Raw genomic sequence first — 15,474 nt, 5'->3', positions numbered from 1 at the left:
GACCACCAGATCTGGTGAGGGTCCTTCAGTCCTTCGACTTGCAGACATATAGTTCACCTGTACGCCCAGTGCCTGGAACAGCTGGGTGTTGATGGACCAGCTGTCAACTCCACATGACTGAATGAAAAACTGCTGTAAGAAATACCTGATTTGGAGGGACTTGTGGTCCAGCATATATGTCGTTGCAAGATGTTAGCTGCTTTGCTAAGGACAATAGCTTCACTATAAGAGTCAGAGGCTTCTGACAAGCCAAAGCCTACATCTTTCTGGAAAGCCAAATGAACATCCCTTCCCTGCTTGTGAGCCTCCAACTCAGGTATTTCATCTCCCGCCTGGACTACTGCAACTCTCTCCTTGCTGGTGCTCCGGCATCTGCCATCAGACCTCTGGAGCTTGTTCAGAAAGCTGCGGCTCGTCTGGTGTTCAACCGCCCCAAGTTCTCCCACACAACCATCCTTCTCCGTTCTCTACACTGGCTCCCCGTAGCGGCCCGCATCCAGTTCAAAACCCTGGTGTTAGCCTATAGGGCAGTGAAAGGAACAGCTCCTTCCTACCTCCGGGCTATGGTCGATGCCTACACCCCTGCCCGACCACTTCGGTCTGCCACCTCGGGGCGACTGATTGCCTCGTCACTCAAGGGTCCTTCTGGCCGATCCACACGGTCACGACTCTTTTCTGTTCTGGCCCCACAGTGGTGGAATGAACTCCCCACTGATGTTAGGACAGCAGAGTCACTGCCCATATTTTGCCGCAGGTTGAAAACCCACCTCTTCAGGAAACACTACCCTTCCTCTCTGCCTGACCTACTTGTTGTTAACTAGTTGTACGAACGCTTGTTTTCTATTGTTGTATTGTTTATTGGATCTTGTTTAGTCGATACACTTAATTGTTTTAGCTCATGCTCATCTGTTTAAGGAAATAGGTAGCTGATATATTGCACTTTTACCTTAGCGCTAGGTATACTCTTGGTTGCTTGTTTTTGCAGAAAATGCACTAAAGACTTCTGGTGATTAGTAGTTTTTGTTCCCTACCTATGTTGAATACACTTATTGTAAGTCGCTTTGGATAAAAGCGTCTGCTAAATGACTGTAATGTAATGTAATGTAATGTATTTCTGACAGCAGTTTTTCCTTCAGTCTTGTGGAGTTGACAGCTGATGCATCAACACCCAGCTGCATTCCACTGGCTGAGCGCACTCTGCTTTTTGTTTTGTGATTCTCACTCTCCAGTTTCGTAATGTGACAACTTTTGTGATATTGCGCCTTGTTCCTCCTCAGATTTTCTTCAATGCCACCACGATCATCAAGTCTGTCTGGATCAATTTTATTAATATGCATCTCATTCATTGTGTGAAAGAGGGGAATATTAGTTGCAATCATAGTGTAGCCATCATGTTGTGATTGTTATGCATGTGGTGATGAGAGCTTTACTATTCTTGCTCCAGTCAGTCTTGAAATTAGACGGTCCTGGGTCTATATTTGCAATCTTGGTGAATGGTAATCAAGGTATCACAGTATGACCATTATCTGTATTCAGTGAATCAAGGCAGAGGGGTTATCCTTTTACCGCCATCATGCACAATAAGGTATGGGATATGACTAGGTTCGACAATACAATATATGATCTACACCTAGCCTGATCGTTCATCCAGTATCATTTAAGTCCAGTGTGATCTGTACACCATGTTGGTAAGTCCATAAATAAGTCATGTATAGCCCCCTTACCATTGGCTCGGCTCTCCCCTGCTGGCATACCCTGTCAATTCAGGCGTGGCTGTCTAACTGAACATCATACATGGTAAACTACATGTAATCTACACTAGCTAAAAGATGCAGGGCTTATTAGACAACATTTGGGTCACTGAAGTCATTATTTAGCTACACCAAACAAATTACTGCATATACTTGCTGATACTGAATCCCATGCTGAGTTTCACCGAGGCAGACATAACACAAACCTCTAATTTAGCAGAATATTAGGATTCCGGGACTGACATATGGTACAAGGAAGCCAATGAGTAAGTTCATGGGTCAAAATATGGATTCTACATAGTGAAAAATGTTTGATTTGACACCAAGATCATTCAAATAGGACAAGTCTATGGGATTTTATTGCTAAATGCAATATTACTGTATATTCAATTGCAGCCATCTTGACAAATGGCCGCCATCTTGACATTTTATTTGGCACAATGGTTTTATCAAAAGAGCAATCCCTAAGGAGTATGTGTGCCAATGTTGGTGCTTGTATCCGCAAGTGAACGATTCACCTGTAATTTGCATGTTATCTGCCCTGCTAAAACTGACTGATGGCAGCCAGCACATTTAAAGTATAATTATAAATAATAATTATGATAGTGGAATTATCATTAGGCCTACTTGTCAAATGTTCGTCTTGAAGGGCCAATGGCCCTAATTGGCTCCCCACATAAGCCCTTGTTGGCCCCCACATAAGCCTTATTGGCCCCCTGGGGCCCCCCATTGGCCGCCCACATGCCCTTATGTGGACAGAAAAAAATAAAAATAAATCTTATGATTTGTTTTTTTATTTGGAAAGGGCACTTTGAGGCAAAAGGGCAGGGGCTCAAGCCCCCCTAGCCTGAGGTGTAAAAACAAATCACACCTGTGTGAAGTGAGGTGCGCTCTTATCATCGTACGAATCATCTTATACTGGCAAATCATTCAGAATGCCTGTTGCCACAAATTTCACCTAATTTCTCCTTTCATTGTCAATGGCAAATATTGGGATGTGTGGTGTCAAAAGCTGTAAATAGGAGGCCCTCAAAATATCACACCCATGTGAAGTGAGGGGTGCTCTTATCATTGTACATCATCATACATCATCTCATTCCGGCTAATCAGAATTTACGTCCCCACCTTCGTCTTCAATGTTTGTGTTTACGCAATGTTTGTGTTTCCACAAACACTCAAAGCTGGCCATTCATTATCAATGGCATAGAATGTGTATGTTGGGACAAACACTCAAAACTAGTCATTCATTTTCAATGGCATTTAATGTTTGTGTTGGGACAGTTTGTGTTCCGCAGAACAAACTGTGTGTGTGTGTGTGTGCGTGCGCGCCAGGGCCGTGCAGAGAGCACTGAGGGGCAGTGTTGGGCATAACGGCGTTTAAACAAACGGCGTTACCTAACGTCGTTATTTTTTTCAGTAACGGGTAATCTAATTAATTACAATTTCCATCGTTACAACGCAGTTACCGTTACTGACAATGAAATGTGCTCCGTTACTATGTCAAGCGTCTTTCTGTTACCACGGGCCGGCTGACAGTGTGTGTGTGTGTGTGTGTGTGTGTGTGTGTGTGTGTGTGTGTGTGTGTGTGTGTGTGTGTGTGCGTGCGCTACTACAGGCTGGGGCTGCTGCTCCTCTTGCTGCAAACATGACACGGTTAGAAAAAAAGAGAGCGGTCGTCGGTCCATGCGTGACTAATTATTTGAAATAAAACATTTTTTCTGTCCACACACAGTCCTATATGACAGTCACATGACATAGCCTACCTTTTCACTTCACTCGAGTGACTAGTCGTTTTGTTTGTGAGCGGAGCTGCACGAAACTAGCCTACATGTGTTCAGTTTGTTTTTGTTTGGTTCCATTGTGTGTATAATTCGACTGCGTTGCGCGGTGGTGCGGCCGATCTACAAACTCACAACGCGTCGCGCTGCGACGCATTGTGAGCTTGCATTTCTGCTCTAATTCTGCAGCGCAAGCGTGCACAGCAGATGCAGAGTTTGTTTTTGTTTCGTTCCATTGTGTGTATAATTCGACTGCGTTGCGCGGTGGTGCGGCCGATCTACAAACTCACAACGCGTCGCGCTGCGACGCATTGTGAGCTTGTAGATCTGCTCTAATTCTGCACGGCAGATGGGGGAACAGGGGGCCCCACGACGGGACGGTCGGGCGTCGCTTAACGGGAGGATGAAGTGACGCCGGTTTGGAGGAGGAGGCGACGCGTGGCCGTCGGAGGCTCCCCTCGGGGGCTGCCCGGCCCCAAACCGACCGTAGCTTATCAACTTCGACGGAACGACATGTTTTCAGAGAGAACTCTCGGGGCCTCTAGCCGTCTTGCGTAGCGCTAATAACCGCCCCTGCCTATTTTAGCTCCAACTCTGAAATAAAACGCTGCCTAGCGCGAGGCCCTGTGTGGCGGCACCATTCGCACCCTAAATGCGGCCCTGAATACCAGTTGTTTTGTCTGAAGTTGTAACTAAGACAGTTTTTCTTTAATTTACACTAAAAGCACTGTAGTGTAGTCCAGTGTTTTTCTTTATAGTTGACAAATGTATGTGAACATGTTGCTCTGTAAAGTTTTAAACCAAATTAAGGAAGCATTTTGACTAGCACAACTGTCACTGAATGGAAAATAGGTTACTTACTTTTATTTCAACATATTGAGACTTAAAAACTGGACTTGCAATACATATATTGAAGTTGAAGTTTATTTCTCCCTCAAATGGCAAAGGTTATTATGTGTAAGTTGTAAGTAGCCCTACCTGTCTATGCTGTTCTACTCTATGCACCTGGCTTGTGAAACCTGCTCCCAAAAACAATCCAAATTCTTTGACATATTACAACTTTTTTACGCAAATAGTTACTTTTCCTAGTAACTAGTTACTTTTACAATAGAGTAATTCAGTTACTAACTCAGTTACTTTTTTGGAGAAGTAACTAGTAACTATAACTAATTACTTTTTTAAAGTAACGCGCCCAACACTGCTGAGGGGGCAAGTGATCAAATCCCACAAAAGGGCACATCTGTCGGCTTTTGGGGTGGTCTTTTTGTGGGAATACCTTGTCATTTGACACCAGAAATGTTGTACATTGGGGGCTCAATTTTCATCCATGCTATACCCCTTTTCCCTAAACTTCTTTGCCTTTTTTTATTTATTTATGTTTTTACCATTTTGAAAAACTTTTTGAATAGTTAAAAAATAAAAAGTTTTTCAAAATAGTAAAAAGAAAAAAAGAAGGCAATTAAAATGGGGAAAGGTGATATTAAATGACGATTAAATAGAATTGTTTAAATGTGATGCATATGTGGCTTCATGGTCCGATGGTACATCATGTAAGATGTAGCTGACAGGGGTGTCAGCTACATCTTACATAATCCCAAACCCGGGAGCTTGTGAGCACTTTACTGCATATCAATGAACATAATGATTGCAATGAAAATGCATATGATTTGTTAAATACTGACAAATGTGGACACAGACTGATGCTCATATTGTGCTACCAGAACATATGAGCTGGAGGGAATAATGCAAGATAAAATGAAGTTCCATCATGTTGAATAGAAAACAAGATCCATACACAAGATAAAATTAAGCTCCATCACAAGGAACTATTAATGTGTATTTTATTCAGTCATGTTGATATTGTCAGATTATACATATAATTCAGATAAAGAAAGAGAACAAGTGTGCTTCCTCTGGAGACTGCCCTTTGTTTAGGTGCTCAGCTTTGAAAATAACTTAACTCATAAACCAACTAAATGGAAGAAGCAGCGCTCCAAAATAACAAAATGCTCAGATGCTACAATTTCTCATGTTTATTTGAGAATGCTGACACGTAAAAGGTCTGACATTTTTTTAAATACTTTAGTGAATTAGACCGACCATATGTCTTAAACTAAAGGCTTTTCGCCTGTATGAGTCTTCATGTGTCTTTTCAGATAAACCGCATGAGTAAAGCCTGTACCACATACTGTACAAGAAAATGGCTTTTCGCCTGTATGAGTCATCATGTGGGTTTTTAGATTACTGGTGTTAACACAGCCTTTACCACATACTGTACAAGAAAATGGCCTTTTGCCTGTATGAGTCATCATGTGGGTTTTTAGATTACTACAGCCTTTACCACATACTGACCCGTGGCACTCACTCCTCTCCCTGCTAAGTGTTTAGAGAGACTGGTTATGAAGCACATCACATCCATCATACCAGCCTCTTTTGACCCATACCAGTTTGCCTACAAGCGGAACAGATCGACTGAGGATGCCATTGCCATTGTGCTACATACTGCCCTGAAACATCTAGAGGGGAAAAACACCTATGGAAGAATGCTCTTCATCGACTACAGTTCCGCCTTCAACACCATCTTACCTCGCCAACTCATCTGCAAACTCCGAACACTGGGTCTGTCTAACACACTGTGCAATTGGGTACTGGACTTCCTCACAAACCGCACGCAAGCCGTCAGGCTGGGCAAATTCACCTCATCCACTCTGTCCCTCAGCACTGGTGCTCCGCAGGGGTGCGTGCTCAGCCCTCTATTATACACCCTGCTCACACATGACTGTTCTCCCTCCTTCTCCTCCAATCACATCATAAAATTTGCAGATGACACCACAGTTGTGGGGCTCATAAGGAAAAACGATGAGTCTGCCTATCGGAGAGAGGTGGAAGGCCTGTCAGCTTGGTGTGCTAATAACAACCTACAGCTCAACATAAAGAAGACAAGGGAGATTATAGTAGACTTTAGGAAGTCAAGGCCGGACCACTCCCCTCTGCTCATTAACAACGAGGCAGTAGAGGTGGTCACAGAGTTGAAGTTCCTGGGTCTCAGTGTGAGTGAGACCCTGTCCTGGAGCACCAACATCGCTTCAGTGATCGGGAAAGCTCAGCAACGCCTATACTTCCTACGGAAGCTGAAAGAAGCTGACCTGCCAAGAAATCTACTTGTAAACTTCTACCATTGTGCTGTCGAGAGTGTACTGACTTACTGTGTGTCTGTGTGGTTCTCCAGCTGCACAAAGGCAGAGCAGGAGGCCCTACAGAGGGTGGTAAAGGCGGCAGGTAGGATCATCGGGTCCCCTCTACCATCTATCACCTCCGTCTTCACCTCCCGCTGCCTCGGCCTCTCCCACCGTATCATCAGAGACCAGTCACACCCAGCACATTATCTCTTTCACCTCCTCCCCTCAGGGAGGAGATACCAGTCCATCAGTGCTAGTAGCTCAAGACTGAAAAACAGCTTTTTCCCCTACGCAGTCAGACTGCTAAACGAACGACATGAGCATTGACTGTCCCCTCATATGCATCATGCATTCTGTCTCTAATTGGACTGTGTTAATTTATTGGTTCCCTTCTCATCCATCATGCACTTTATAATATCACCATGCACTTTACTTCGTGTTGTATGTTATGTGTTATGTTGTATTTATGTACTACGGTTATGTGGGAGCTCCCTTGAAATTTCGTTGTATGCTCAGTGTATGCTTTGTGTGCAATGACAAATAAGTCTATTCTATTCTATTCTATTCTGTACAAGAAAATGGCCTTCTGCCTGTATGAGTCATCATGTGGGTTTTTAGATTACTGGTGTTAACATAGCCTTTACCACATACTGTACAAGAAAATGGCCTTTCGCCGGTATGAATCCTCATGTGTGTTTTTAGATCTCTTGTGGTAACACAGCCTTTACCACATACTGTACAAGAAAATGGCCTTTCGCCTGTATGAGTCATCATGTGGGTTTTTAGATTACTGGTATTAACACAGCCTTTACCACATACTGTACAAGAAAATGGCCTTTCGCCTGTATGAGTCATCATGTGGGTTTTTAGATTACTGGTATTAACACAGCCTTTACCACATACTGTACAATAAATTGGCCAATTGCCTGTATGAGTCATCATGTGGGTTTTTACAACACCCGGCCGAGTAAAGCCTTTACCACATACTGTACAAGAAAATGGCCTGTCGCCTGTATGAATCCTCATGTGTTTTTTTAAACTCTGCTTTAGATTAAATATTTTGCCACACTCACAATTAAAACTTTTCTTCCCTGTGTGACTCCAGGACTTCAGGTCCTGGGACAGCTTGTGCTGTCCTCCCACATTCTGTGTGTTTTGTGATTTCAGTGTGTTTAAAGCTGACTGATCTCCTCTAGTCTCCTCCCAATCATAACTGTCTTCAGTGTCAGATTCAGAACAGTGTGAAGAAAGGAGCTGGTTGTCACTAGTTGGTCGTGATGTTCCACAGTCCTCTACATCAGCTTGTGTTTTCATGTGTACAGTTGAGGTGCCGGCTACAGGCTCTGTCTCTCTGTCTTCATCATCTTCTTCACTTTTCACTGCTAGTAATGTCAACGCTGATCCACCAGCCTCTTGTCTTTGAAGTAGGTCCTCTTGTTCCTCTTTAATCTCTGGAGCTTGTGGTTCCTCCTGGACCAGACTGGAGCTCCTCTCCTCTTCATGTGGAACCTCCTTTTTACACACAGGGACGTGCAGAAAGTCTACAAAAATAATACAATGTGTTACGAACCTTATGGTCTAGGACAGGGGTTCTCAATGTTTTTGGCTGGAGACCCCCGGAAATGCTTTGGCCATGTCTTCTCCCCTCTGGCTCCAAAACTATGGAATGGGCCTGGGCCCATAAAAATATCAGCCATAAAAATGCCATATCGGTATCAGAATGGTCTCATATCCTTTCTTTTTTTTCTCAAAAGGCCTACCAATTTGTACAGCATGCCTTTGGCTGTATACATATATTATTTATATTTGTATATTTATTATAATGATTAAGAATTATTATTATAATGATTAGGAATGAATTTGCCTTTTGTGCGAACCTGTGCCTAGCTGAATAGGACTACATTTTAATAACAAGTAAGACGCGCGAACGCAGCTCGTAAATTGCAATAACAATTAGAATAAATTAACTACTTTTTTAAAGGTTTTTTTTAAGTTCTCTTTTTTTGGTGTGTGCGTGCGTGCGTGTTTTTTTCTTTTTTTTTTAATGTTCTTTACGTTTTCTTTTAAGTTGAGTTATTTTTTTAGTGTGTGTATGTGTGCGTGCATGTGTGTGTTTGGTTCTCTTTTTTTAAAGTTATCTTTAAGTTTTTTTCTTTTTAAGGTTTTTTTTTAAGTTAAGTTTTGTGTGCGTGTGTGTGTGTGTGTGTGTGTGTGTGTGTGTGTGTGTGTGTTTTGAGTGTGATACAGCTGCGCCCTCTGGTGGCGGGCCGGTGGTGTTACAGCGTGACACACACAGACAGACACACAGACAGACAGTTTAGGCCAGCTTCTATAGTTAGTGCTCACTGCGTTCGCAATCATAATCATAATGTTGGTACTTGAGAGCCCAATATTTTCTGAGGTGGTACTTGAAAACGTTGAAAAGGTAAAAAAAAAGGTTGAGAACCACTGATTTAACAATATTTTCTTAATTTCATATAGGCTCAACATTCTGCTCTGGTTATCAATGGTAAAACTTGTTTATCTAATTAAATAGAGGTTTGATTAAAAGTAATCCAAAGGTAACTGAAAGTAACCAGTTACTTTTTAAATTGTGGTACTCGGATTACGTTACTGACTACAATTTATAGCAAGTAACTTGTAACTGTAGGGGATTACTTTTTAAAAGTAACCTTCCCAACCCTGATTGTAAATGGTATTCAACTTGACTACATGTTTAAACCACAGTAAATAAAACACTACATACCTATCTTGTACAATTTTACTACAGGTTGCATCCTTGTATCAAACAGTCCATGTCTCTGGTCCATCTCTGGCTGTTCCTCTGACAACGTTGAATGTCTTTTGGATCCCATCTCTCTAGATACTGTAGACCTCTCCCTGTGGTGCTCTGTGGAAATCACCAGTAGAAAGCCCTTTCATTATACCACATAATCAAATCAAACTTACTTTCAACCTTTTCAGTTGAAAGGAGCAGTCACTAGTTGTTCTAAGTGCTAAAATAATTGTCCTCATCCTGAAGTAAACATCAGATGAAAATAAAAATATTGAATTTGTAAAAGGGAAACAAAGGTCAAAAAGTAACACAAATAGCCAATCTACAAGCTCACAGAGGACACAGGCTGGGGCACCAACCAAGGGACCAGTGAGGCACTCCAACGTTGAAGCACTGGGCCCTAGTGGTAAGAGGAGGGACTACAGGCGGACCCGTGGATTCATGACCAGGAAACTGGGCTTTAACATTGAGCGCTCGGTTGCACTTCCGCATTTGACCACCAAAATTTGGTGGTCAAATGCGGAAGTAGACGTTTTGAGACGGTCCTTCCGGGTGCTTCAAAAACGCCACAGAGCAACTTCCACTGACATGAATAGCGGAGGGGGCGGAGCTTCGCGCCAGATCAGTATCTATCCTTTTATATACTCTATGGCGCCAACCCATACTGCTCCCAGTGCCGTCTACATTCCTCCTGTCACCAGTCTCTCCGGTGGTCTAATGTTCATGAAATACCACTTTTTTTTATCCTACTTGGCCTGTGTCTCATAGGAGGGCTGTGGGCAGTTCAGAAACCCATCCACCAGTGACATCATCGTTAGGCAGATTTGTTTTTAAACAAGATTTAAAATAGAAAATATTTCGATTTGTATTATTGTGAGACCAAAGAAAAATCATTTTCGCATTGCAACTTTTCAGGAATAGAAAGCCCGCAGTTTCTATTAGTTTGGAGTCCCCATCGATGATATCACTGGTGGATGGGTTTCTGAACTGCCCACAGCCCTCCTATGAGACACAGACTGAGTAGGAAAAGAATGGTGATATTTTATCATGAACATTAGTGAGAACCAATTATATGAAGATAAGTTGAAAAGTGGTGAAGTGGTCCTTTAAGTAGTATTATTTGATTGTGTATTTGAAAAAAGTCAACAGTCATTGACCCACCAGCCTCTCTTTGAAGTAGCTCCTCTTGTTCTTCTTTAATCTGTGGAGGTTGTGGTTCTTCCTGGACCAGACTGGAGCTCCTCTCCTCTTCAGGTGGAACCTCCTCTTTACACACAGGAACGTGCAGAAAGTCTAGGATTAATACAGGTTAGTTAATACTGAATTTAATACTGTTAATACTGAAGTAGTACTGTAAAGCTTCAGTGAACCCATTAATACTTTTACTGACGAACCATCGTCCCATTCATAATACATTTTGATCAATGTAGTCACATTGTTAATGCTAAAATCGATAACAGAGTCATATCGGTTCATCTCTACACTCTCAGTATCGACCCACTTTCACCAATAAAACAAATAAAGACAGAGTGATTTAAACTTACTGAGATCCAGGTGGTCTTCAGGTTCCTGTTTAATAGAAAAAGTTGTGGCTGGAGAACTGATCTTCACCTGCAGACTGGACTCCACACACTGGTCTGGAATGAAGACATATACTGTAATAAACACTTTAATAAATACTTTGATGTGATATTATTAACTTTAATAATAAGGCTGTTCATGTGTCACAAATAAGGACTACCATAGACTATATAGAGACCAAAGGACTACAGAATAACACTCCTGTAGAAAACTGAATCAGACTAAATTAATGTATACTATGAACCAGAATTTTTTTTAAAACAAAAAACGAATTTAAAATGAAAAATGAAAGAACAAAATGAAAGAACATCTAGCAAGCAGTATTTTTGTCATTGCATAGGCCTATTTGAAATAGCCAAATCAGTTTGATAACAGATTAATGATCCTGAAATAGATAACACGAGTAGGTATAATATTGTTGCCGTCAGGTGGAGACTAGCCTTGGAAACCCAGACGTTTTTATTTCCAGGGAAAAAAGTCTGGACCGAGTCCATTCAAGTGGAACGAGTCCACTTCAATTCGGCATACAGTAGCCCAGTAGATTATCCCGGTGGATCCTGCCGGGAGCTGCCTATGAGCATAGGTGGACCCCAGGCTAGGTGGAGACCTCTTATGTCCAAAACTGTTACTTTTCAGAATTCTAGTAGGAAAAATCACAGTGAGTGGTGCAACTCTGTGTGGGCGTCCCCAGGGAGTTCCCGGAAGTTCCAGACCCACAGGAATGTTACCAGGGTACCGGCCCGGTTCCGGCGAGCCGCCCCACGTCCAAAACGGTCGGGAAATGACAGAGTTAACGTGTGGGGGTCCCTCTACTGTACTGTCACAACCGAAATCATCATATATACAGTGTGTGTGTGTGTGTGTGTGTGTGTGTGTGTGTGTGTGTGTGGCTGCACAACAGTGACACTTGGCGGTGAAAACCTACCAAACGCTATTTTCGTGCTCGGACACAGCCAGCCAGCCAGCCAGGGACCCAGGGACACACATAGCTGTCTATAGGAGAGGTTGCACCACTCAAAAATATCAGATAGAAAGCTTGTAGATCGGCTATTTTGGTTACTTTTGGGAGAGAGTGCATTTTCCGGCACCTGCGGCAGCAGTCCGACACCCTACCCCAAACCCTAACCTCACAGGGAAGACACAGGTAATTTTTAACCGGCAACGCATATCAGCTGTTATCGGCAGTTGCGGCGTCGGCCACGGAATGGACCGACATTGCCGCGGAACTCCACTAATCCCCCCACCTTCCTGGGCAGGTGCCACCCCTCAGCCCTGCAGTGCCACGTCTGATGGCCGGGGACGGAGAATGCACTCTCTCCTTCTGAATTACGGAGATACAAGGTTTCTCTGCCCGGCAGCAATAATAAAAAAGTAAACCCAGCTGCTATAATAGAACAGTGAGAATCATGTAGATCTCAGGATTCACATGGAAACAGTGAAGGCCTCACAGAACGGAGACCAGGTGTCTCCCTTTGCATGGGACAGTCCCTCATTTCCAAGACTTTAAGCGTCCCACAAATTGAAACCCTGTCGCACATTGTGACTGACAAGCATTACTGTTCAAATGCCCTAATATAGTTAGTCCCCTAATAGTTGGCTTACTGTTGTAAAGCTCTAACATTGTATATTTTCCTGAATCCTGATGGATGTATATCGAGCAATATCCCCAGAGTCTCAGAGGAGGAGGAAGAGAGCCTCACTAGGACAGATTTAACAGCAACAACAACAACGACACAGACGCAGAGAAGGCTCAAACAACCCACCTTGACTCAATAACACCAGAGTAAGGCCAGGTGTGGACAAGGACAGATGCATGCACAGTTGCACACCGCACAGACTTATAGTCTGGTGAGACGTAGGACCCTAGGCAGGTCACAAACCACAGTCCTAGAAACCTCTAAGTGCCTGCAATGCCAGAAGAACACACAAGGCAGGTGGAGCCTCCTGTTGGCTCTGGCATAGAGAAAGGACAATAGCTGGAAGCCTGGATGAGAGGGCCAGTGATTTGGCCAATCACTGCTGACCTTGTGGTGGTCGAAACACTCTAAAAAGTTTGGGGACGGTGGCACAGTCGGTAGTGCTGTCGCACAGCTAAAAGGTCCTGGGTTCGATTCCCGCTGGGGACGCTAGGGCGTGTTCTCTCCTCTGCATCATCAGTGCGCATACCCGAGGCGGGGTTGGCGAAAAGGCCTTTCTGTGTGGAGTTTGCATGTTCTCCCCTGCCGCAATTTGCAACTCTAGATTTTTTTATAATGGGATGAATCTAGAGTTGCAATACCCTCCATTGACTCCCCACTCATCATTTTGCGTTTGCGATCTGCTTGTCTTAAACGACGTTAAACTCACCAACATTGCAGCTGTAGTCCAAGCTTGAATTATTCTCTTTCAATCTGCAGAGCTTGTTTTTCATAAAAATCCCCCGTAGACATGTTATGAGCTACTTTCTGTCAAGAAATTCTGTGCAAGTGATTATTTTTCTAAGTGCTGGAGTTTTGAAGCGCTCGTCGTAAGTCACTGAACGTCCCTGCATGCATCTGTTTCGCATTTGCACATAATGCAGGAGGCAGCAGCGCGACCCCTTAATACAAACGAGCGCTTCCAAACTCCAACATTTCTTCTTCTTGACAGAAAGTAGCTAATAACATGTCTACGGGGGATTTTTATGAAAAACAAGCTCTGCAGATTGAAAGAGAATAATTCAAGCTTGGACTACAGCTGCAATGTTGGTGAGTTTAACGTCGTTTAAGACAAGCAGATTGCAAACGCAAAATGATGAGTGGGGAGTCAATGGAGGGTATTGCAACTCTAGATTCAAAATCTAGAGTTGCAAATTGTGGCTAGTTCTCCCCATGTCTGCTAGGGTAGGTACCCTCACATGTTCTCCCCGTGTCCCCTAGGGTAGGTACCCTCACATGTTCTCCCCGTGTCCCCTAGGGTAGGTACCCTCACATGTTCTCCCCGTGTCCCATAGGGTAGGTACCCTCACAAAACTACATGCAGTAACCCTGGTCTCTAAACTACCTCCCCCTGGCCAGCCGGGGCGCCTGATGGAGGGAAAGGAACTGGTCGGAATAACATGTTCCTTCCACGCTCTACATCCGGCCAGGGAAACTCCCCCCTGTCAGGTGAAAAGCAGCAGCTTGGACTCCTCATGCATAGAAGGAAGGATGAGGTCAGTCCGCTGCCCCCCACCCCCCAGGTTGGCAGAGGAAGTGTAGCGCCCAGGATTACATTAGATAATTGACACTGGGTGAAGAAATGGGTTGCAAAATCATGGGATATATATATTTTTTTTAAAGAAGGTTGGGGACCACCTGATGACCTCTCTTCCAGGCCAAGGCTTTATCCATTATGGATCTTTGATGTATTAACAAACAAACTTAAGCCTTTAAAATAACATGAGAAAAAGGCTGCAGTACCAAGTCAGCCATACCACTTATGACCACATTTCTTTAAAATAAAAATCACACCCGTGTGAACTGAGTGGTGTAAGGTATTATATAGCCTGATCAGCTCTGATCTGACGTAATGAAATCACACCTGGATGTGATTTCACAACTGGCTTTTTTTGTGCAGAGAAAATGACCACGGTTGCTACGGTCATCCAGTTCACCCGGGTGTGATTTAATTACGTCAGAAATTATTTTGAACATAGCAACCATGCTCATTTTTTTCTGCACACAAAAGCCAGTTGTAGGAGTGGTTTACACCACTCAAAAAACAAATGTGAGACAGAGGGGTTTAATGACCAAATGATAGGCAAGGCCCATCAGACACACACACACACACACACACACACACACACACACACACACACACACACACACACACACACACACACACACACACACACACACACACACACACACACACACACACACACACACACACACACACACAAAACCTGAAGTGAACACAAAATGTAACAATAAATAACTTGAAGCTACTGGGAAATGTACTTCAGTTCAGCTAGCATGATGCTACTTGTAGCTGAGCTGGTGTTGTTCAGAGTTTACCAACCTGCATTGTGTAGATCGATGTCCATATCAACATCAATGTCCAGCACTTTGTTTTGTTTCTCCAGCAGAGTTTCTATTGTCTCCATCTCTCTCTGAAATAGGTTGCACATGACCTGAGCAGCCAAACTGAGGCGCTCCAACACAAACACTCTGACATCAAGCTTCACACAACAAACAGCAGCACCACCACTCTGCTGCTGTTTGTCCAAAACACACAATATGTCCTCTCCCACCGACGTCATGTGTTCATGTATCTTCAGCCGTACAGACTCCATTTGACACGTTTTGACCTCCATTATGAGACGTTGTTTTTAGCAACAATCCGTTTATTTCACACCACGATGAAAAACAACCACAGAGCTAAAGGCTAACAAACTCCATGCTGCAGTG

General features: G+C 43.5%; 1 long non-coding RNA gene across 1 annotated transcript; it reads right to left on the bottom strand.

The window, feature by feature from the left end:
• Positions 1–9,481: 9,481 nt before the first annotated feature.
• Positions 9,482–15,474, bottom strand: LOC306919459. The gene is made up of 4 exons (XR_013789536.1): positions 15,086–15,474; positions 11,029–11,121; positions 10,646–10,777; positions 9,482–9,598 (listed from the first exon to the last, which is right to left on the bottom strand). It is a non-coding gene; the product is annotated as an uncharacterized lncRNA (long non-coding RNA).

This window comes from Electrona antarctica (assembly GCF_951216825.1).
Source record: "Electrona antarctica genome assembly, contig: scaffold_25, whole genome shotgun sequence".
NCBI classification, from domain to species: domain Eukaryota; kingdom Metazoa; phylum Chordata; class Actinopteri; order Myctophiformes; family Myctophidae; genus Electrona; species Electrona antarctica.
This window is presented reverse-complemented; position numbering and strand designations above follow the sequence as displayed.